The sequence below is a fragment of the Acomys minous genome (assembly GCF_964271855.1).
Source record: "Acomys minous genome assembly, chromosome: 4".
In the NCBI taxonomy this organism is placed as follows: Eukaryota; Metazoa; Chordata; class Mammalia; order Rodentia; family Muridae; genus Acomys; species Acomys minous.
In genome coordinates, this window is record NC_140486.1 from 107,320,904 (window position 1) to 107,343,691 (window position 22,788).

Consider the following 22,788-nt stretch of genomic DNA (forward strand, 5'->3'; position numbering starts at 1 on the left):
AAGCTCCACATATGAAACTGTTACTTTTTTTTTTTTAATTTAAATGTTTGGAAGCTGAGTGGGGTGGTGTATGTCTTTAATCCCAGTGCACTTGAAAGGCAGAAGCAGATGGATCTCTGAGTTCTGGTCTACAGAATGAATTCCAGGACAGCCATTACGTTCAAAAACATATCCTCTCTCTCTTTCTCTCTCTCAAAAAAAGGAAAGAAAGAAAGGAAGGAAAAGAAAAAGAAAAGAAAAGAGAAAGAGAAAGAAAAAACATTTTCAAAAATATTAAGGTCACAGTGTAGAGAAAAATGACTGCTTCATATAGTCTAATCCTTAAAGGCTTTGTTGTTGTTGTTGTTGTTTTACCGTTTTTTTTTTTTTCCAAGCTAGAAAAGCATGATGTCTGAGTGGTATAAATTGTTAGTTTCAAGGTTTATGTATAACGCTTTCCTCTCAAGACTTAAAAGTACGTTAAGCCTCCCCACAGGGTAACTTCAGCACACTGTCATGGGAGCTAACCTTATTAAATTACCATGTGTGAAACGCCCATGACTCAAGTAGCAGCAGGTGCAAGCTGGAGTTGCCGGCAGAAGAGCAATAGTCGTTTTTTTAACATCCCCACCAGCTGGCGGAACAACAGGTGCCTAATTCCTCAGCCTTTAAAAATAACTTTTAAAAAGCTTGTGCTGCATAAGCAAATATTTTCAAGTTTGCTTTAAAACCACCTTCAAAGTTACCTTGCTCAAAAGACATTATACATTGATTTTTTTTTTTTTGTCTCAAAATTACATTTGAAACCTAAACACACAAGAATTCATTCCCCTTTAGAGAGGAAATAAATAATTATTTATTTAACTGGAAAATTAAATTGTATTTTTAGCACTTCTGGGTCATGGTGAAAACCCTTTCCCTAATGGGTCATCTCAAGCTAGTCCTTCTCAGCAGTGGTAAATATCTTTTTTTCAACCAGGACAAAGATAACTTGAAACTTAACAGAATGAAGAAGGAGTATCATTTCCCGCAAGTGCTAAGTTTAGAGACAATCATGAATCTACAGATCTCGTCAAGAGTCTATAATCCTCTAACAAAGAACAATAAATAGCTACATGAGGTACAGAATAAAGACCTAAACACTCTACAATAGCCAAGGTCACCGAATGTGGGGGCGGGGCTGTGATTCGGGCAATGCTTTCAATTTGCAGTTTGCTAAGCAGTATGTGAGTCCCAACCTAAGAAAGTCATCGCCTGGGGAACTAATGGGTTACAGGAGCTCCTGGCAAGCCTTCCAGAAGCTTCGCACAAGATGGATACTCTTAAACATCATAACTATTTGGTAGGAAAAAGATTCTGTAAATTTTTTTATCTTAAATTTTATCTCCTCACAGTGTGGTTGGCCAGAGCCACCTCCTAGGTCAGGCACAATGTGGCCCACGCCCTGAACTCCTGCTTTAGAGTGCCTCGCTCCAGCCTCCTACCAACATTCCCCAGAGCCAAGGAGTGTACCCGTGAATCCCGCTTGCCACTCTATCCTAGGCCACTCAAGGTACCAGGGAGGCCAGATCTCCCTGCCTAAGTGGTCCCAGGCTTTCTCCAAGGACAAGAGTGGGAGTCTTTGTAAGTCCACCCTCCTAAAGGAAGAGCTGCAGTGGGGAGTGCGGTCGTGAGACCAAGGGCTGATTGAGACCTTCCACCATTACTCTGTTTAAATAATGAGTCTTATCACCCCCCCCCCCAAGGAATTCCTGCCAGCCCAGGGTGGTGCTGAAGGCAAGAACTGAAGATGACGAGCAAGCCTCTGTGCTATGGGGCAGACCACCAAGAGGTTAAAATGTCCACTTTCTGAGTTATTACAGCACGGTATATTTTCAGAACAATACAAAGGCTCATGCCGTATAACAGCTTTAGTTCGGTCAGTAACCGTGTATTTAAGTTAAACTAAGTGAACCCGTCCCTGTGCTCCCATCCGTGAGATGTGAAGGAAGGGGGTGTTTTCTGAATACAAAGCCAGCAGTTTTCAGGAACCAGTCTTAACATTGCTCAGGAAGGTCTGCTTCATTTAAACAATTAAAAAAAAACAAAAACCCTTACTGAGCCCAGTTAGCGCTGCCTTCGTGTGTAAGAGCTTCAACTCATGCTGTACTTCCTGTTCTGTTGCTATGACAAAAAAAACGATTGCGAAGGAATGAGTATACTTTCAAGTCACAATCCAGGATCCTAGGCATTGGTCTGGTGCTGTGCATTCTAATGCTAATTACTGGCCCCCAAGATCTGGGTGGAGTTGAGATGAGTACATCCTCACCTAAACTAGTCTTTGTTATGTAAACCTTATTTTTCATTTTGTATTTTCCTATACAAGCATCATCATCATCATCATCATCATCATCATCATCATTATTATTATTATTATTAAAAAGAAAAAAGAAAAAAAACTTATGCAAATCTATGACCAGTAACCACAAAGCAACATATCAGCTGTTTTTCTTTCTATACCTGAAAGAATAACAGCATTCCTTTCCTCTTGTCTTTCTGTAACCCAATAAAGAGAAAATCAACTCATCTTGTAATATTTTTATATAGGATAAAATAAGGATATTACAATTTATCAGAGATGTGGGTGATTGCTAATGTTTGGTAGTGCAATAAAGGAGACAAATGTGGGGCTTGGGGAGACAGTTCTGCCGGTGAAACAGTCCCCAGAATCCACATAAAAGAAACAGGACATGGCTATGAGTAAATCTAGGCCTGCGAGGCCTATCTGGTGAGCCCCAGGCTAACGACAGACGCTGTAGCAAAAAAACTGGGTGCACGATGCCTGAAGAACATGTGAGGTTGACTTCTGGCCTCCACGTATGCATCTACACACATGCAACCACACACACATGCCACACACAATATATTAAAATTCGGGCTGGGCATGGTGGCGCTCGCCTTTAATCCCAGCACTCGGGAGGCAGAGGCAGGCAGATAGATTGCTGTGAGTTCGAGGCCAAGACAGCCAAGGCTACACACAGAAACCCTGTCTCGAAACAAAAACAAAAACCAAACAAACAAAAACCTATCTCTCTGGTATCAAAAAAAAAAAAAAATAGGTGTGGTGTGGGCAGGCTCAGAAGGGAAGAGGAGGAAGAGGAGGAGGAGGAGGAGGAGGAGGAGGAGGAGGAAGAGGAGGAGGAGGAGGAGGAGGAAGAGGAGGAGGAGGAGGAAGAGGAGGAGGAGGAGGAAGAGGAAGAGGAAGAGGAGGAGGAAGAGGAAGAGGAAGAGGAGGAAGAGGAGGAGGAAGAGGAGGAGGAGGAGGAGGAGGAGGAAGAGGAGGAGGAGGAGGAGGAGGAGGAGGAGGAGGAGGAGGAGGAGGAGGAGGAGGGCACTGTGTTCACTGAAATTCCAGAGGGAATATTTTGGCAGCTAGGCTTCCAGTCTGGGACACAAGGCACTAACTTCCTTTGACTCTCATTACCACTGCTGTCCCTGCAGTGCTGTGCCATCGGCGGCCAGCAGGTGGCAGTGCAAATCTAGCCTGGTTCAGGAACCCCAAGATCTGCTCTCAGGAACACTGGAACAGAGCTGCAAGCACTGCCCCAGATTGGCCCTCAAATTGAAAGAGGCATCTGCTGTTTTGGGCGGAGCCATTAGTATCCCGCCAGAAAAGATTCTGCCCTGTTAGCTCCGACCAGGATTGGGGCTCAGGTCTATTAGCTGGCCCCGCTCAGACCACACCTCCAGAAGCTGGAAGTTGGCTGTTGGGTTCAAGTAAATGTGGATTCACGCGAGGGAAGGTGCAACTTTTTATGTTTCCATTGCCATGTCCTTGTTGGCACAGGCGGAAGCTGTTACTGCTTGGTACAATCTACCGACGGTTCATTCTTTTTGTCCCTCAATATATCGCTCTCCTTCCTAAAATATCTTCATCGTTCAACCAGGGTCACTGGTTTCTAAATGTAAACAGAATGGTGTCACTCTCTAGTTCCGAATGCTTCCACCTCCGAGAGGAGACCAGCACAACCTCTAACTAGCTCAAACAGTTCTCTCTCCCCGCAGCACCGCCCTATACATACTAAGCCTCCGTTCTCATTATTCCACTCCTCCCCGCCTCCACCCCCTCTACCCTCCTCCACTCCTCACCCCTCCCCTCCACCCTTCACCCCTCCACCTTCTACCTCTCACCCCTCCACCCCGCTACCCCTCCGCCCCTCCATGTGAGCCAAACCGAATTCCATAGGGATCCACCGACACCCCGCAGTTGCTTCCTTCGGGAAATGCGTACATGGTGCTCTTTACCTTCAAAGAAGCTTCTCCATTCCGTGGCTTCCTTATCCGGCTCAGCTTTCCCACCACAGCTGTGTTCTAAAGCCCTTGCACTGAGACGCTGACCGGCACTGCTGCCTCCTAGTCTCTCGCGCCAAAGCACGCGTTGTCCTGGATTTTTAACTTCTAGGATTTCTATGGACCTATGTCCTTATTGGACAGCAAGTATTAATAAGTAATGTGGAACATAATGATGGTTAAGTTGAATAAGGTCCTTGAAGATGCATATTTTCACTGCTCTCCAGTTTCCTCCGTTTCCCACTAGCGCATCTCTCAGGACTATATTCTGCGCTATGTCCAATTTCTCATGTTCCAATTACTCAGCAAATGGGAAATTTCTTTGCTTTTTTTTTTTTTTTAACTTTCCAGACAGACTATGCAACAACCTTCTTGAAAAAGATAAATGACCAAATGCAGTTCTCAACCGCCTAAAGCATTCATCAGTCTGTCCCTTTGTCATTTTCCCTGGCCTCCAGGGAAAACATTTTTATTCCATTCCTCAGTTTAGGTTTTAATTGGCCAAAGCCAAGACAAATACCTATTGCCACAACCTTGTTCCATGCGCTACAGATTTTTAAAATTCAATTAATTTGATAACTTCATACCTGTAAATAATGCATACTGTCCACTCTGGTTCTCTCCTGTCTTTCATCACTCCTCTCTGCTAGCCTTTTGCTTCTTCAAATCTTTTTCTCAATTCATTTCTATCCCTTTTTAAATATCTGCTGAATTTAACCAAGGCTGTATGCATAAATGTGGTTTCAGAGCTAACTGCAGATATACAACTAAAGACAAGGACTCCCCACACCTTCCCAGAATCCATCAGTAGCCAGTCACTCAGTAGGATGATGTAGAGCCTGATGATCCATGGTATTTCTTCTTAATTACCTTTCCCCGAGGTTGTGCTAAAAGATGATATGGGTAGAAGCACAAACTTGGGTTCCAGTGTGTTCTAGCACATTCCACATGACAACCTTGATGGTGTCATAGGTCAAATAATCACAAGTGCTGTTGCTAAGTGAGGTGACAAGTAAAGTGCTTGACCTCTGTGCTGGCTGCTCTTATGTCAACTTAATCCACAAACTAGAGTTATCTGGAATGAGGAAACTTCAACTGAAGAAATGTCCCTATAAAACCCAGCTGTAAGGCATTTTCTTAGTGATTGACGGGGGGAGCGCGCAGTCCATGGTAAGTGGTGCCATCCCTGAGCTGTTTGTCCTGGGTTCTATAGGAAAGCAGGCTGAACAAGCCATGAGGACCAAGCGCGTAAGCAGTTCTCCTCCAAGGCCTCTCCATCAGTTCCTGCCTCCAGGATCCTGCCTTGTTTGAGCTTCTGTCCTGAATTTCTTTAATGACTAACAGCAGTATGGAAGCATAAGCCAAATAAACCCTTTCCTTTCCAACCTGCTTTTTGGTCATGGTGTTTTACTGCAGCAATAGAAAGCCCAAGGAAGACAAACAGGAAAGATTAAATAAATGAGATTGTCGTTATTTCAATCATAGCTCTTTGAAAACATTGCAGAAGGTCCTTTTCCAAGTATGATTTTTACATCTTACTGGCATCCACTTCCCCTCCTGGCTTTCCCTTACTTTACCCCCTATAGCCACAGTATGCCCAATAGGACCTGGTACCTATTATTACATGTATGTTGTTTGTTTATACCACCCCATGTTGATATCCCTGGAGCCTAGAAAACTACCTGACACATGGCTGGTGCTAAATTTAAAGGAAAACAAAAAGTCTAGGAGGAGTAAGAAAGAGGACCGGTATGTAGCCCAGGCTGACCTTGAACTTACAATCCTCCTACCTCAGGTTTCTCAAGGTTAGAGCTGTGCCCCATCATACCTAGCATTTTTCTTATAGATAGTGTCTTGCTGTGTTACCCAAGATAGTCTTGAATTCCCAGACTACCACAGAGGAAACAAAACCTCTCCACATTTAATCCAACAAATTTAGTGGATCTCAGACATTGCTTGGATTTGGCTCAATAGGTCAATTTCAAATTGCATTAGTTTTAGCAAATAAACTGCAATAGAAGTTTGCACTATAAACTGTATGTAAGGATTCACAAAGCTTGAGAAAAAGTGTCCAAGTGTTGCTAATGATTTTCTCTGGACAAGGGAAATTACAAAATTTTCATTCGTTTGCATATTTTCTTTATGTTTATATATCATTCTTGACTTCTCTCTCTGAGAGGTGAATTGTGCCGCATTTGAAATTTGTAGTGAAAGCGAAATGCTTGCTGCTTTCATGGGTTCCCCGTTTTTAAACTTCTATCAAGTTTATTCTTTGAGAACGTCACACACTCACACAACACGTTCTGCTTCCTCTCCTCACCACCACCTCACATACTCTGCTTTTTGTTTTGGTTTTCAAACATGCAATGGTGGGCTCAGTGGCTAAGAGAACTATCTGCTGAGTTCAATTCCCAGCACCCACATGGTGGCTCACAATCATCTGTATTTGATCTGATGTCCTTTTCGGTCATGCAAGTGTGCATGCAAATAGAGCACCTATATACACTAAATAGATACATTGTGAAGGAGGAGGAGGAGGAAAGAAAATGAAAAAAAAATTTTTGTTGTTTTGTTTTTCAAGACAAGGTCTCTCTGTGTTAGCCTTGCCTGTCCTGGACTTGCTTTGTAGACCAGGCTGGCCTCGAACTCACAACTATCTGCCTGTCTCTGCCTCCCGAGTTCTGGGATTAAAGGCATGTACCACCACACCCAGTGACAATTTTTTTTTTTTAAATATAATGGCAATAGAAGAAAGGTCAAAGGAAGGCTTGGTGACAACAGCAGTTTAAAAGAGAAGTACTTAACAACAATAACAACAACAAATGATTGCAAGGAAGCTTAGGTTTTTAGAGAGAAAAAAATGTTTGCCCACACAAAAACTAAACAGATACTTAATGAGCCTTCCAGACACTTAGCCAAGTCACTCAGAGTTGTTTCCTGACTCACAACGGGGAGCATAGTAGTCCCTCACATAGCACCAAGACTGCTAATTAGGACTTTGCAAGGAGGCTGGGATTTTCATTTATTCGGGCGTATTCAATCTTTTATTTCAGTATTTCATTATAGTAGGACGCCCCTGACTTCTGAGTTTCTTGGCCTAGTCTTGGAGGCTGTGACATAATGTGGTCGCTATCCATGACAATGGTAAAGCAAAATGGAGGTCTTTGCTTCCTAGTAGAGCCGCTGGGTTTGCTGTTCACCTTGGTAGTCAGGAAGCTCAGAATAAATCTAACATGTTTTGCAAACTGTCACACACTTACACACTCACACACTCACACAGACACACACACCTGTGTGTGTATGTATGTGTGTATATACATTTTTTTAATCTAACTTTCTACCTTTATTACTTATAGCCCTAGTGAATGTGCTTTCATTGTAAGTCACAGCAAACCTGTTTGGTGGTATAAATTGTAATAAGCATACTGACAAGCTTCATGATTTCATCTTTCTAGATATAAACTTTATTTACCACCCATGAAAATCAACTTCCTGGATCAAATAAAAAAAAAGATGATAAAATGGATCATAAGGTTTCTTGACATCCAGCATTTTCTACCAAATAATATTTCAGCATGTAATGTATAACCAGATCAGAAACAGGTTTAATACCCCTTGAAATTCACATGGCCTTAGACGGATGACTTAGCACATCATTTACTAAGTTTGCTAAAAATCAGAGAAAAGGTGAAGTTGCCTAAACCACAAAAAAAAAAAAAAAAAAAAAAAAAAAATTAAATTAAATTTTTTCTTGTACCAGTTGAAAAAGATCAAAATTGTGAGGTGTCAGTATAACATAACGGTGACATGAAGTCCCCAACAGGGCAATAATGACCACATGAACTCTTTTATCAGAGTCTCCTTAACTCAGCTCTTGCCTGTTTCTTCGTCACACTCTGGGTAACCAGAATTGAAATGAAAACCCCACGCACCCTTTCCTTGACTGCAGCATCCTTTTGTTCTCTCAAGCTACACTAAGCTCGAGTACCCTATTTGCTTGGGTACTCACTGGCCTTTTTTTATTAGATGGAATATATAGCTATACGTTAATGATTGTCCATTTGTTTTACAAAGCACTAAGGGAGGCTAATTGAATTTGCTTTCCTCTTTGCGTAATGTGCGGTGGTAGAAGATTTAAATATGGGATTATAGGCAAGACAATTCATTTTCGCTGAATCCGGCTTCATTTCTGAAAACAGAGATGATAACTTGACCCTTTCAACAACGTGGTATTCAATGGTGTTAGGTGTGGGCTGAACAGGCCTGGTTGGAATACACGTAGCTAAGTCTTAGCTGCTAGCTGCATGACCAGTGATAATTTACTATTCTGTTTGGCTCAAGTTTAGCTTCAGCCACTGTGTGTGCATCTGAGTGTAGGTATGTATGTGTAATTCTGGGAAGAATAATTTAAAAGTCATCGTCACGTGCTTGTGGGTGTCTAGAAAGCAAGGTAAACGCGCTGCCCGAGTTGGCCTCTTGCCACTCCCCGTGCCGTCAGCATGAGATCTAAACTTGCAGAATAAACAGGTGGCATTCGCCTGTCCTACCTTTCCTCTCCCCTCCTTCACCTACCCCCTCTTTCCCTCCCTCCTTTCCTCTCTGTGTGTAATGACTCAAGCTTTGAAGTAGAGGACAGTTGGAGAAGAGGGAAATTAATATGTTTCAAAAAGTAGTACAAAAGTCCTTTTCCTCCGAGGAAAGACACCCAATAGTGTTTAGTTACTGACACTCATTCACTTTATAGGCTCCAATTGTGTAAACCAAATGCACTTGGTGGTTCTCTTTTAAGAGTGTTGTTTTAAAACAGGATGGCCATTAAGTAGTTTATAGCCGGAGATCCTCTCTGACAGTAGTGTCTTCTAGTGCTGTGTATCTTCCAGGAGACAATAGAAAAGCCAACAAATGACCGGCTTCTATTGCTAGCCTCCAATTTTACTATGCCTTTAGCCATGCTGGGGCATGCACTATATAATGAGATAAAGAAATGTGTAATGCGTTTAACGGGATTATGAGGGAAGCACGTTACACATGCTTTAAAGAAGCTCTTTAATATGATGTAGGTAGCGCAGAATCTAACTCCAAAGTTAGCAAACTGCTCCTCTAGAATGGTAGGGGAAGGGATAGGTTATTGTGTATTTTAAAGGCCGACTTCTGTACCCTCCCATATCTGGTCACAATCCTTCTCTGAGAATTTCCTGTCTCAATGTTGTGTAAGCACTGCTCCTCAATTATTCTGATATGCCGATAAAGCAGCTTACAGCCAATTGCTGAGCAGGGGAGAGAATAGGGCTGGACTAACTGCTAGCAGAGGAGGAAGTTGGGGATTCAGACATGAGATTGAGCCACAGGCAGTGGTCAAAGAGACACCAGAAGAAGGAGCTGGAGCAGAGGAGCTACATAGTGCAAGCATCTCTGAGATATAAACTGGGAGGAAGGAACCTAAATTAGCTTAGAAAGTTAAGAATAGAATAATAACTGCTCAGTTATTTTGCTGGGAAGCTTATTATTAAAGAGTCTCAACTATTCGTGTGACAGTGAGTTAAGAGAGAAACTGAGGGGGGAAAAAAACCCACAATTTTGTAAAAATAACTCTGATGGTATATATAGTCCACTTCAGATTTTATTGATTTTTATTTGGCTATTTGCTTATTTTGTGGAATATTGACAGAGGCATGCACATTAGTTCACATGATGGAAATACATCAGAGAGAGGAGGAGGAGGAGAGGGACAAAGAAGAAAGGGAAGAGAAAGGAGAGAGAAGAAAGCAAAGGGAACGTGCAAGCAAAGTCTGTCTGCAGGTGGGGTTGGCCTGCACTGTGCGGTCTCGTTTTCTGTGTGTCATCTTTGCAAATTTCTGAATGATTTTTCTCATGGTGCTACAAGTAGGGACAGTGAAAGTCTACTAAGTTCTAAAGCCATACAAGCTGGCAGCTGATTTACCTTATTTCTAAGAGCAGCGCATATAAGCCTTACACTATTTCAGCCTAGCCCCATGAGCATCTGGTGCTAAGTGCCTCCTCGCTGGATCTAAAACTCATCTCTGGTTTTTTAATTTTGACAATATTATGCGAGTATGCAATGAAATGTGATTAAATTCCCACCCCTACGGCTCTCTCTCACCCCTCCTGCTCCTGATATGCCCTTCTTCCTCCTATCTGCTCTCCCTCCTGTCCTCACATCCCTCCTTGGTTTCGTGTAATGGGACACTGCCTTCTGGGTGTGACATAGGTCATTGTAGTCATGAACGTGAACAATGGCTGTTATTGCCTACATGGGGCTTTAAAAAAATCTTTTTTTTTAAAAAATAAACCACTAGAGTATTTAATACAAGTATTTATTTATTTAATGCAGGACCTCACTATGTAGCCCAGCTGGTCTCAAACTCACGACCTCCCTACCTTAGCTTCCCTAGTTCTAGGACGACCGGTGTCTGTCCACAGGTCTGGCTCTGCCTGCTCTTGCCGATTGCCCAGAATGGAAGAGTGAAGTTAAGAGACTCATCCAAGAATGAGAGTGAGAACCTGGCCTTTGTTAGAGTTCTTTTCAGCACATCCTCCTGCCTCTGTCACATGACAGCAGCTTCTATACTGTGACTAGATAGAGACACGCTCGCTCTCTTAGCTAAAGATGTACATTCTGGTTAAGTCGAAGCCATCTCTCCAGAGGACATTCATTTTTCTGTCCTGATAGCTGCTCCTCCTTCTTAACCATGCTCCAATACTCCTGGAGGGGTGGCCTTCCTTCTACTGTGTATGTCTTTGTGAAATAGTAAATAGTGCTGCCCTCCCCTAGCCTACTGCACAGGCCAAAGCCACATCAGATGCTATTCCACAGCCCAGCCATCACATAAAGGCAGCTCAATATATTGTCAGAGTCCTCCAGAGCCAATGAAGCAAGTACATAGTTCACTCACAGGTTTCAAATACAAATGAAAAAACTAGATATAAATCGGGGTTAAGACAAACACACACACACACACACACACACACACACACACACACACACACCAAAAACAAAACAAAACAAAACAGAAAAAGTAAAGGCACATAAGAAAACAAGGAGCCCTTGGCACCCATGACCTAATCTACATCTCACGGTGAAGCTAAGTTTGTTGGCCCTTGCTTATTGCCACAGAACTCTTAAGGCTGAGGCAGGAGCATCACAAGTTCAAGGTCACCCATTGCTACCTATTGGGTTTGAAGACTGCTTCAAAACAAAACAACTATCTGCCAAGAATCTCCAAAAAGCTTACAAAGGCCCGTAATCCCTCTTCTAAGCAAAAGCTTATAAACAAGAGTACAAGCCATATTTTCAGCCAAACAGTCTTGACCATCTGTGGCCCATGTATAGTAAGACTTCTCTGACCTTCTTTGAACTGTTTGTATTTCATCACTTGTAAGCACTACAAAGTACCTCATAATCCACCCATAATCTCATGGACCAAAGAACATCTCTTTAGATAAAAGTAAGTGTTAGATAAAAATAAGTGTACAGAATAGTGTTGCCTAACCTCAGAAGCTTTATGAGATTCTATCTGTTGAGCGATGTAAACTTCAAAAGCCAAAAAAGCACACACACACACACACACACACACACACACACACACACACACACACTCATGCATTAGCATTCCATTGGGTTCTATGTTTCAGACTTTCAAAGGACTTTTTTGGAATATTTGTGAGGTGAGTAAAGTAACCTTTTTGTCCTTCTGAATCATGCTGGACAAGATCTCCTTTTTGGGATCCCAGGATCCTTTTAAAAGCTGCAAGGTGGATATTAAAACTACAATGCAAATGTAATGAAGTCATGGCCTTTTGAGAATGTAGACTTTGTGTGTGTGTGTGTGTGTGTGTGTGTGTGTGTAAAGAGATAATGTTAAGACACATCCATTAATGGGGACGTTCTTCTTGAGAAACGTATACTCACGCTTGGAGAGATACTATTGCTTAAGTCTCACTGTCTGTCTCCCCTGCACACATAAGCACACACTTCAGTCTTTGTTAAAAATCTTTTCTTAAGCACGTGTGGTGGCACAGGTCTTTAATGCCAGCACTTGGGAGGTAGAGACAGGAGGGTCTCTATGAGTTCAAAGCCAGCTTGGTCTACAAAGCGGGTCCATGACATCCAGGGCTCTGTTACACAGAGAAATCCTGTCTCAAAAAGCAAAAACAAAAAAACAAATACAAAAAACCTTTTCTTAAATAGCCTCCAACTTTGGCTGTAACAATTGATGCTGAAATTCTCTTCTGTGCTGTCAGCCAGGATCCAGCCTCATTTGAGTGGCAGTCTCTGAAAAGGACTCAGGCTGCTCAGCTGGCAGCATGGCACTGCTTCTCCCAGTGCCTTGGAGAGGCAGAAACCCTATACCGATGTCTCTAATTCCTTTTTCTTAGGGAAAACTAGTTTTTCACGTAAGGCCTTCAACTGACTAGGTGATATCCACGCACACTATGGATGTATATCTGTTTTGGTAATACCAACAACTGCTTACCATTGTCATTCTCGTCTGCAAAATTTGTACAATAACATCTGGGGTATTGTTTCTCTAAACAACTGATTATCGTCCTCCAATCAGGGACATAAAGTTAGCCGCCACCTGTGCTCATCTGACCTCCATATTAGTGCTAATGTATGTAATTCCTAGATCATGGAAGCATGCAGAGGAAAACTCAAGGGAATAACTTAGCAGCCAGAAATGAAGCAGGTGTGTGTGTGTGTGTGTGTGTGTGTGTGTGTGTGTGTGTATGGGTAGAGTGAGAAAACCAGTAAGAGGTTGAAGCAACCAGAAGTTGGCCATCGTAGGAGGCCATCCCCATTCTTCATCCCAAAGTTACATAGGAAAATCTATCTTCTTTCATTTCCTAACTTCCAGCCTCATACAGGGGTCAAGACCCAAGCAGAAGGCAAAGGGCAGGGAGATGGGACAGAAGAGCCTGTGTACCTAAGACTCCCCTGCCACTGAGCGAAGAAGAAATCAATGAATGGCTTCGGAGGGAACATAGAGATCAGCCGTGTCACCAGGTGAATACAATTCAACAAACACAGCTGGGGCTGCTGGTGACTAAGCAGCGCGAGCCTCATTTCCCTCGTTATGACTTCATCTTGTTAGAGAAGCAGATTTCCAGACACTTCCTACTTGCTATCACGGTTGGTTTTCGTTGTCTACTTGATTAGAGTTAGAAGCAGCCACAGGATTGGGGAGACCTAGGAAGACACTCCCACAGACAATCCACCCCAAATGAAACCGCACCACGCCGTGGGCACCCAACTCCAGAAAGCCAGAGGAACACCGATATTCTCTGCGTTAGATTTCTTTCTGCTGCGAAGTTAATAATCTTCTCAGACACTCATTTCAGCTCCCAGGATCATGTAGCCAAGTGCCCAGGGGCCAAGCAACCTCCGAAGCTGTGAGTTAAAATAAATGGTCTCTTAAAGTTGACTTGGCCAACTATTTGGCCACTTTGATTTAAGAAGTATCCAATATATTTGCCTTTTGGTTCACAGCCTGATGAGAATTCCATGTTCTGGAGTGTGACTTTAGGACACTACTGCAGGGCTTGCAAGATTGTGAAGCGAAATCAGCCTCTGGCAACAATCCTCTGCTTTCCAGAATACTCGAGTGTATACTGAGAAACGGAGAAGTTAGCAGGCCCTTAGACCCACTGGTCCCTTTACATTGAGCCAGGTGACACAGTTCTTAAAAGTGTGTCTGAGATTGGGAAATTGGTGTCTCCTCTCCTTGTGGTTTCAAAAAAAGCCCAGAAGAGTTTAAAAGGCTGTTCCTGCAAGTACTCCTCAGGCCACACAAGAAAGAGTACAACTGCATGGAACAGAACTGTGCCTTCTCCTTCTAAGGACAAGAGGGGGAGAGTTTTGCCTCAAGTCAAGAGGACCTACAGAGCATACTAGCTTTGCATCTTACTCCAGGAGACAGCTAACGGGGTGCTAAGGCTCAAACACAGAAGAGCTCTGTAGCTTGTAGCTAGAAGGCCAGACATGAGAGTTGAGAAATGACTCAGAAGTTCTGGTCCATCAGCACCGAGTGGATACCCTTCACAGACAGAGGGAACCGAGGCTCCAACACATCACGCCACACAATGCAATCCTCTCTCTACCCCGGCCCCTAGGCCTAACCATCAAAGGTCAAAGATAGCAGTTCTGGAGTGGAGTGATGAAGATAGGGAGGTTGTGTGTGTGTGTGTGTGTGTGTGTAGAGGTTGACAATTCAGAGTCTTCTACTATTGCTCTCCATCTTATCTTTTTGAGATTCTAGAGTTCAACAGTTGACTAGACTGGTAGGCCAGCGATCTCAGGGGATCTGCCCATCTCCATACCTCCTCCTTGGCTAAGGTTACAGACATGTATAAGCATGCCCTGGTCTTACATGTTACCGTAGATATGAACTCTGGTCTCATACTTGTGTGACTCGCACTTTACCAGTTGGTCCATCTATTCGGCCCCCAAATGGCACATTTTAATTACAAAAATAAGACCTATCTTTTGGCTGAAATGAAAAGTAGACTTTGTTTTCTTTTAAGTTGGATAAAATGACAAAAAAAAATTCATTTATGTTTGAGGTAGGGCTTTGTCCAGGATAAAAGATACTTAACAGAAACACACCACAAAAAGTTACAAGACTGATAAAAAAAAACCTCCTACTCTGCCCCTGCTCCTTAAAGTCTAGATCACTCAAATACAGTCATTTGAAGAATACAATTTTGTTATCTTGTCTCTTTCATGAAAGGTAATGTTAGGTGTGCAGCTATTTCATTGCCTTTTTCCTAAAGCATATCATCTATCTGCAAATTTAATTATTTAATCAAATATCTAGAGAAGTTTTCCAAAGTGGTTTTCTCATCTCCCGCAAAGTCATTTTCTTATTCACTGCATTTAACCAGTCAAATTCTCAAATCTATTATTGGTACATCACCTATGCATTGACCCCCACGCCAACAGCCTCCTTGTCAATTTGCACCTGTTCAGCTGGCTTGCTTTTCATTAATGTTATTTATGGGGTGTCTTCTTTCTTGTATTAAAATTTTATAGTGAGATGATTTGAGTGTGGCTTGCACAAAAGCAGCAAAAGGCTATCAAATTTCCTTTCCTATAAAATAATTATAACTTTCCTATAAGTCAACAGAACGTGTTTTTCCTCTAAAGTCCTTTTAAAGTTGGACTTCAACAAAATATTCAAAATAGGTTGCACTAAGCAGTATTTAGCTCACATTTTATTTGCGTAACCTGAGTCATTTCAGGTTTTGCAAATTGTGGGAACAGATGGGAAGAGGATAACAGAAAGCCAAGTATTTTACCAATGTTGTGCACCCTGGCAAGACCTCCTGGTCCCTACAAAGGATGCTGTCAGCAGCAAGCACATCTGGACATCTGCAGGCCTGTCCCACGAAGGCTCATCCACTTCCTTCTTACTAAGTATTGCTGGTGCATTACTCAGTAGTTATTTATACAGCTTAATTTGGTGTGACTCTGCAAACACCACATTAGCCTCCTACTTGCCATTTGCCACTGGCGTACACTGGGTACCAGAACGGCATTTGCATATCCCTGGTTGGTGATGAGCAATGGCTACACTTGGTGATGTCTGCTGAGCACCCCTCTCTTCTGCCTTCCAGACTCATGAAAACTTCAGTGGTCAGAACGGTGGGGGTTTCCTTGTTGTTGTTGTTGTTGTTGCTGCTGCTGCTGCTGTTGCATTTTTGCTGTAACAGAATCTGACTCTGTAATCTTACTCATGCTATTCTCAAACTTAAAGCCACCCTCCCGATTTAGCCTACTGAATGCTGAGATTAAACGCATGAGCCACAGTTCTCTACCTAGGAGCATTACAGCGGGCGCCACTCTTGCCTTGGAATACATGCTTTTATAGTACCTCCACGTGCTTGCTACGTGGCTAACATTTTACAGTTTAAGTGAAACGTGTTTGTTTGGGGTTGTTGTTGTTGTTGTTGTTGTTGTTGTTGTTGTTGTTGTTGTTTTCTGAGACAGGGTTTCCCTGCATAGCCCTAGCTGTCCTGGAACTCTCTCTCTCTGTAGACCAAGGCTGACCTCAAAGTCCCACAGATCTGCCTGTCTCTGTCTCCTGAATGCTGGGATTAAAGGCGTGTGCCACCACGCCTGCCAGGCCAGTGAAACTTGTTTTAAAGTTCTATTTTGAACCTTGCCAGATAGGGTACAGGAAGGATGCTGCATTAGCACATGAATAGTGGAGTAAAGACTGGGAGCTAAAGTCATGCTGCTTTAACCAATGACCAGGTCCATCTCCTGAAAAGGCAAGGGGACTTATCTTCCTACAAAGGCATCACCATCTTGCTCTGCCACTTAGACATGTATTTCAGGGGACGTACCTGTCCAAATGAGGTTTCTTTTCACGAATTGTACAACCAGGCTACAAGGGCTGAAAGCAGGTTACTTCCTTTCAAAGTATTTGCATCCCCCCCCCCCACTCCCCAAGACCAGCTATAGGTATTTTTGCCCAAGTCTCTTAAAGGTGGTTACTAAATTAAAGGATATAAGCTGTTCTAGGAGTGAGAGACCTTGGTGGTTGTAAAATAACTGAGCAGAAGCCATTACTCTGAGGAGCAAACAAGCTGGCTGCAGCCAATGTGCATTAGATGTGCGTCCACTCGTCTTACATGTTTAAATCTCCTGGAATAACTAATGACACTTTTTGAAACTCCTTAGTTTTGTAGATTCAAAAGTAGTTACCAGTTAATGTACAGGCAAGTCATGAATTTCTCATCTTGCTTCATCCAGTGTTGACATAGTGTGTAAGAATAATGGCAGGATGTTAACATTAGCACAATCCACAAAGGTTAGCCAATTACACGTGCATTCCTGTGTGTGTGTGTGTGTGTGTGTGTGACACAGTTTAAATCCCACATTAGCTTCATGTAACTATAACCAGATTCCAACTCTAAAACTATTTCACACTCATGAGATTTACCCTTAGCGTTTGTATACACCCTACATTCCTACTCCACTAAATACCTAAACTCTAGTTTACTGTTTATTTCTATAATGTTCTTTATTTAATGTAATAAAAAATAAATTTGCACATGATTATCTTTGTTTCCTATTCAGATGATTCTATTTAAGTCCGGACTACGTGCATTCCATTGTGCTGTGAGTATCTAAGTGGAGGTGCTGGAGACACCCCGCAGGATAGTTAAGAGAGCCCACCGTTCTTTCAGAGGACCAGAGGCTGATTCTCAGACAGCTCACAACCTCTTCTTACTCCAGCTCCAGGGAACTCAACCCCCTATTGTACATTCCAAAAACACCCTCAAACATGGGATACATTCACACAGACATGCACATGCATATGTAAATTAAAATAAAAAAAAATTAATGAGTTCAACTGGGGTCACCATTCTTCCGGCATATCATTTGGAAGTGAAGTGGTATAATTCCAAGCATTCATCTTCATTTGGAAGAAATCATGATTCTCTTTCCGGGAGACAACTCTTTTGTTGCTGCCTTGAGAAATACTGTTCCTATAGACAGATAATGATGGTCAGCAAGTCTAAACAGCTAAAAGCTAGTCTCATTCTTACATCAACTTTCCATCCTAGTTAGTTCACTACTGCCTAGATTATGTTCACTAGAGGATTCAACTAAACTGTCTTCTAGTTAAAAAAAAAAACTATACTTCATAGAAATAATATGGATTACCTTATAAATATTTTGTCTCATGTTAGTAGCGTGTTAATGGGTAACAATAGTCTGTAGCAAAGGATTCTCTTAAAGGAAAATGCATGGTACAATAAGAATGGACACAGAATTTCTGTCTCTTCTTTTATTTATTATTGTTGTTGTTATTTTGGTTTTTCAAGACAGGGTTTCTCCATGTATCCTTGGCTGTCCTGGACTCACTTTGTAGACCAAGGCTGGCCTTGAGCTCACAGGGATCTGCCTGCCTCTGCCTGCCGAGTGCTAGGATTAAATGCATGCCCCATGTCGCCCGGCCTCAGTCTCTTCTTTTAGAGTTCCCTTCATCTCCTCACTCAGCTTTTGGTGTTCCCTGAGAACACTGATTTCCATGAAAGAGTGAGTAGCTTCCTGTTCCATAAATGTCAAATGCACATGAATATCGGGCCTGGAGAGGAGGTGAATCCATTTAGAATACTTGCCCTCCATTCTAGAGCAATCCAGAAATCTCAGGAATATGCTATGTGAGTCAGGGGCTTTGCAAGCTTCTGGTTCTTGGGAGAGATCCTAGCTCAAGGCAGGAAGATGGAAACCAATAAAGGAAAATATCCAGTGTCCTGCTTTTGCCGTTTCATGGCATGCACTTCTCTCTCTCTCTCTCTCTCTCTCTCTCTCTCTCTCTCTCTCTCTGTCTCCACATACACACGTACACATACCAGCAGGAGAAAGAAGAGCAGTTTCCTCTGGGAAAATAAAGGAAATGAATGAAAATGAATGATTGGGAACAAATTAAATTGTTGGAAACATCTAAGTATCATGAGCAAGCAATTAAAATGCCTAAGTCTAACCAACCAGGGAATTCACAAAATGTATTGATCTAGAATCATAGATGCATATACACATGTATATGTCATAAACTATACTTAGCCTGAGAGGAGGATTGCCCTTGAGCCTAAGATCAGACAGGGCAATGGAATGAAACCTTGCCTCAAGCACACAAGTACTTAGCACAGGAAATGTTTTCAAACGGTGACACTGCCATCATTGTTGAAATGTGCTTTCGTGGCTAATCAGCTGACAATCTTTGTGGAGACTGATCGTCTACGTGGAAGTGGTCATTGGATGGGATCTTTAAGATGTAAACTAGATAATGTTGAAAGTATGAACGGATGCCAAAATGAAGAAAGGATAAAAAAAAAAAAAGTAAGGAGAACCCGAGGCACAAAATGAAAGTTGCTCTTTCAAGAAACTTGGCATTGAATAAATAGACAGAAATGAAAAGGGCAATTAATTTTAAAATTGGGGAACATTGATTGCCATTTAGACTATGCGGAGTGACATTTTCTCAGCATACGACTAAATAAGTGCAGAAAACTTGGCAAACGCCTTTTGTTTTGCTCCCTCTGTGCGCTCCACGTTTTTCCCTTGGTGCTCAGTTCACACCGCAGTCTAATTAGGTCTGTGCTCCGTTCTTTCTTGACAGATTCTACTGCTTTCTCCTTTTTATACCTTCCACCTGGCACACAGTGGATGCTCAAAAATTGCTGCGTCTGAATTTTTTTTTTTTAATCTCGTATGAGGGGATAATGGAGAAGCCATAGCCCTGAAAGTAACAGGAGGCTTGAGATGGGAGAGAAAGCCTTTGCAAGAAAAAAGGCCTTGGTCTTTGAGACAAGGAGAGAGAGCCAGACCTGTAAGTAATAAGGAGACGTGAAGCCAAGGAAAGGCCTTCAGATGAACTAGATTCTGTGCAGTCAGTGGTTGGTGTGCTGAAAGGTGCAGTAGAAATGACCAGGAGAATCAAAGCCCTAGAAGGGAGTTTGGGAAACCAGGCAGGACAGGGGCGTCATAAAAATATTATCCAAGGCCAGGCTAGAATGCTAACCTCCTGACACTGAGCTCAAGTGGGCTCAACCCTGCGCAGAGTAGACTCACCAAGGAAACATTAAAAAGTGAGTTATGTATCTGACCCCTGGAAATTCTGACTTAGGACACCTGGAGTGAGACCTTGACTTTGACATCCTTTAAAGCCCCAGGTGTTGCTAATGTGCAGCCAAAGATGAGACCCACTCTTGGTAGAACTGTACTATTTAAAGGGAAAGGACTTTGTTTCTGTTACTGACACTGCCTCTCTTCCAAAGGCAGCAAAACTGACAGCAGGACAGGAAGTGTGATGCCTCGAAAGACAGCAAACGTAATAATTGTGTGGACCGCCATTGACTGAGGCTCGGCTCAGCTCTGACAGGTATGAGAGGATTTGTCAGCTTGGTGGCTTCTCCTACCAAGCTCACAGACATTTGTGAAGGTCATTGATCCTTAATCCTTATTCCCTCAATGGGTTGGAACCTTTTCTACCAATTTCAATGAAGCCTTTTACCATATGCAAATTCAAACAAACAAAAAAACTTCAGTGTGAAAACATTTGTCTCCCTACAGAATACTGACAGCACTGGAGCTAGGAACAGAACCTTGATTTATTGATATGCTTACAGCTATCACAGTCACAAATAAGACCACTTCACGTAGACCTGCTCTGTGACTTTCCAGTCGCAACACCAATAAGGGGAAATAGACCGGTATGCGTTTGGTAACTTGGTTAAAAGATTGGATGTCGTGTTAAGAAGAAAACACCCGAGGCACAGCAGGAACACTAGAGAGAACACCTCCATCTCTGAGTTCTGATGGAAGGCCTTAGTTACTTAACACGCACTTTAGATACAAACTCGCGGCCTGCCCATGGGCATTTTTATGCCTCAGTCACTTTGCTTCAGTTATATACTTAACAAGCAACCAAAAACAAAAAAATCTGGTACAATCTAATGATTAGTATTCCACTGAAACTGACACAAAGCAAGCTTCTCTCATGCACGTGCTGTGGCAAGAATAACAGCCCACTTCATTGTAGCTTCCTATTACATGTCAAAGAGCCAGATGTGTCATGCTTTCTCATCCTTGTGGCATCATCACAAGATAACAGGCAATATTATTCTTACTCCTTTTTCCGCAGAAAAGGAAATTGCGTCTCAGAGAAAAGAGAAGGGGATAGCAGTGGTTGGGGGGAAGGTTGCCCATGAGCACCCAGCCTGCAAATGAAAGATGAGGACTGAGCCTGAGCCTTTCAGCAAACCTCAGAGCTGTGGCATACACATCAGAGAATGGGGCACAGTGATCACAGATTCCCCTGTGAACTCTCCATGACATTTTCCACACAATCCCCCCCCCACCCCCACCCCCCCCACCCCCCCCACCCCCCACCCCCCCCACCCCCCCCACCCCCGCCTCTGGTATTCTCACAAACTTCTTAAAGTCCAAACTCGCCTAACCGAGGAAGGCTCTGCTATGTTCATCTTCACACTGCAAGAAGGTGCAGATGCCGTGTGGAATTTTGTTATTGGACTGTTCTGGTTATTTGTTTTCTCTCCACCCCCACCCCCCTCCCTTTTGAGGACAGTGTGTATTTCAGCCCTCTCGTACAATAAGATCTTTACAGGAAGTGAGAGACAAAAGGTTGGAGAGCTGTTTCATAGCCACCTATTGAAGGACAAAGGCTACATAAAAGCACACAAAAGCTTCTGGTGCTTAAATTTATGTCGCTCTATTGCCATCTTCTGGTTCTATTATAAAGTGCATTTTACTGTTGTCCATCTGGCTGAGAACAGAGGTAAGAGCTATTTTCAGAGGAGTGACATCCAGAATGTGTGCTCTGGAGGGGACTCACACAGCGTGGCTTATATAGAGCCAACTCTATACACATTAGTTTAGTTGTTTGCTGAGTTGTTTTGTTTGCCTTGAGGCAAGCTCTCACTGTGTTTTCAAGGCTGGCTCAAGCTACCCCTTCTCGCCTCAGCCTCCGCAGTGGCCGACATTAAAAGCATACACCGCTGGACTCAGATTTAGTAACAGACCAAATACTGGATGGGGCTGAGCATCTGACGGTGCCAAAATGTGGACCCTTATATCGGGAAAGCTAGCACCCTAAGAGAGCTAAGACTCACGGAGAGCCACTCAAACATTCCGCCAGCAGGTGGCAGCCACTTTTCACTGAATTAAGTCTGTTTTTGTAATTACTACTGTTTGGCCAGTGGCAGAAAATAATGCAAGAAAACAGTAGCTAACTCTTGTTTGGCCCTGCTGTTCTTCCCTTTGGACTTAATGTACAGCCTTATTTAAGCCTTGTAGTCAGATGAACACACACAGGCTGGAGACCACCGTCTACTGTTACACTTACCACTCTTATAAAACTGTATCTGGTGTCAATCCCAATGGTTGAGAAAAGACCACTATGACAATTTTTGAGTCCCTTTCAACTTTAATGTCCAGGCTTAGGCTTTGCATATTAAAAACAGCAGCCAAGAGGTAATTGACTTTACTTTAAGGAGATAGTTGGGTGCTGTTACATAACACAAGTAGGCAGAAATATGTTTGGAACCCAGTAATTATTTTTGATGATCTGAGCACAAATATATGGAAGATTTCCTGATGAAAAGAATAGTTTTTTGCTGGGGCGGTGGTGGCACACACTTTTAATCTCAGTACCTGGGAGGCAGAGGCAGGCAGATGGCTGTGAGTTCGAGGCCAGCCTGGTCTACAAAGCGAGTCCAGAACAGCCAAGCCAAAGCCAAAGCCCCCCCAAAAAAAAGAAAAGAAAAGAAAGAAAGAAAGAAAGAAAGAAGAGAATATTTTTCAATAAGACAACTTGATGCATTCTTTTTTTAAAAAAATATGTATTTATTTATTTTGTGTATGAGTGCTCGACCTTCATATACACTTGCAGGACAGAAGAGGGCACCAGGTCACATAATAGATGGTTG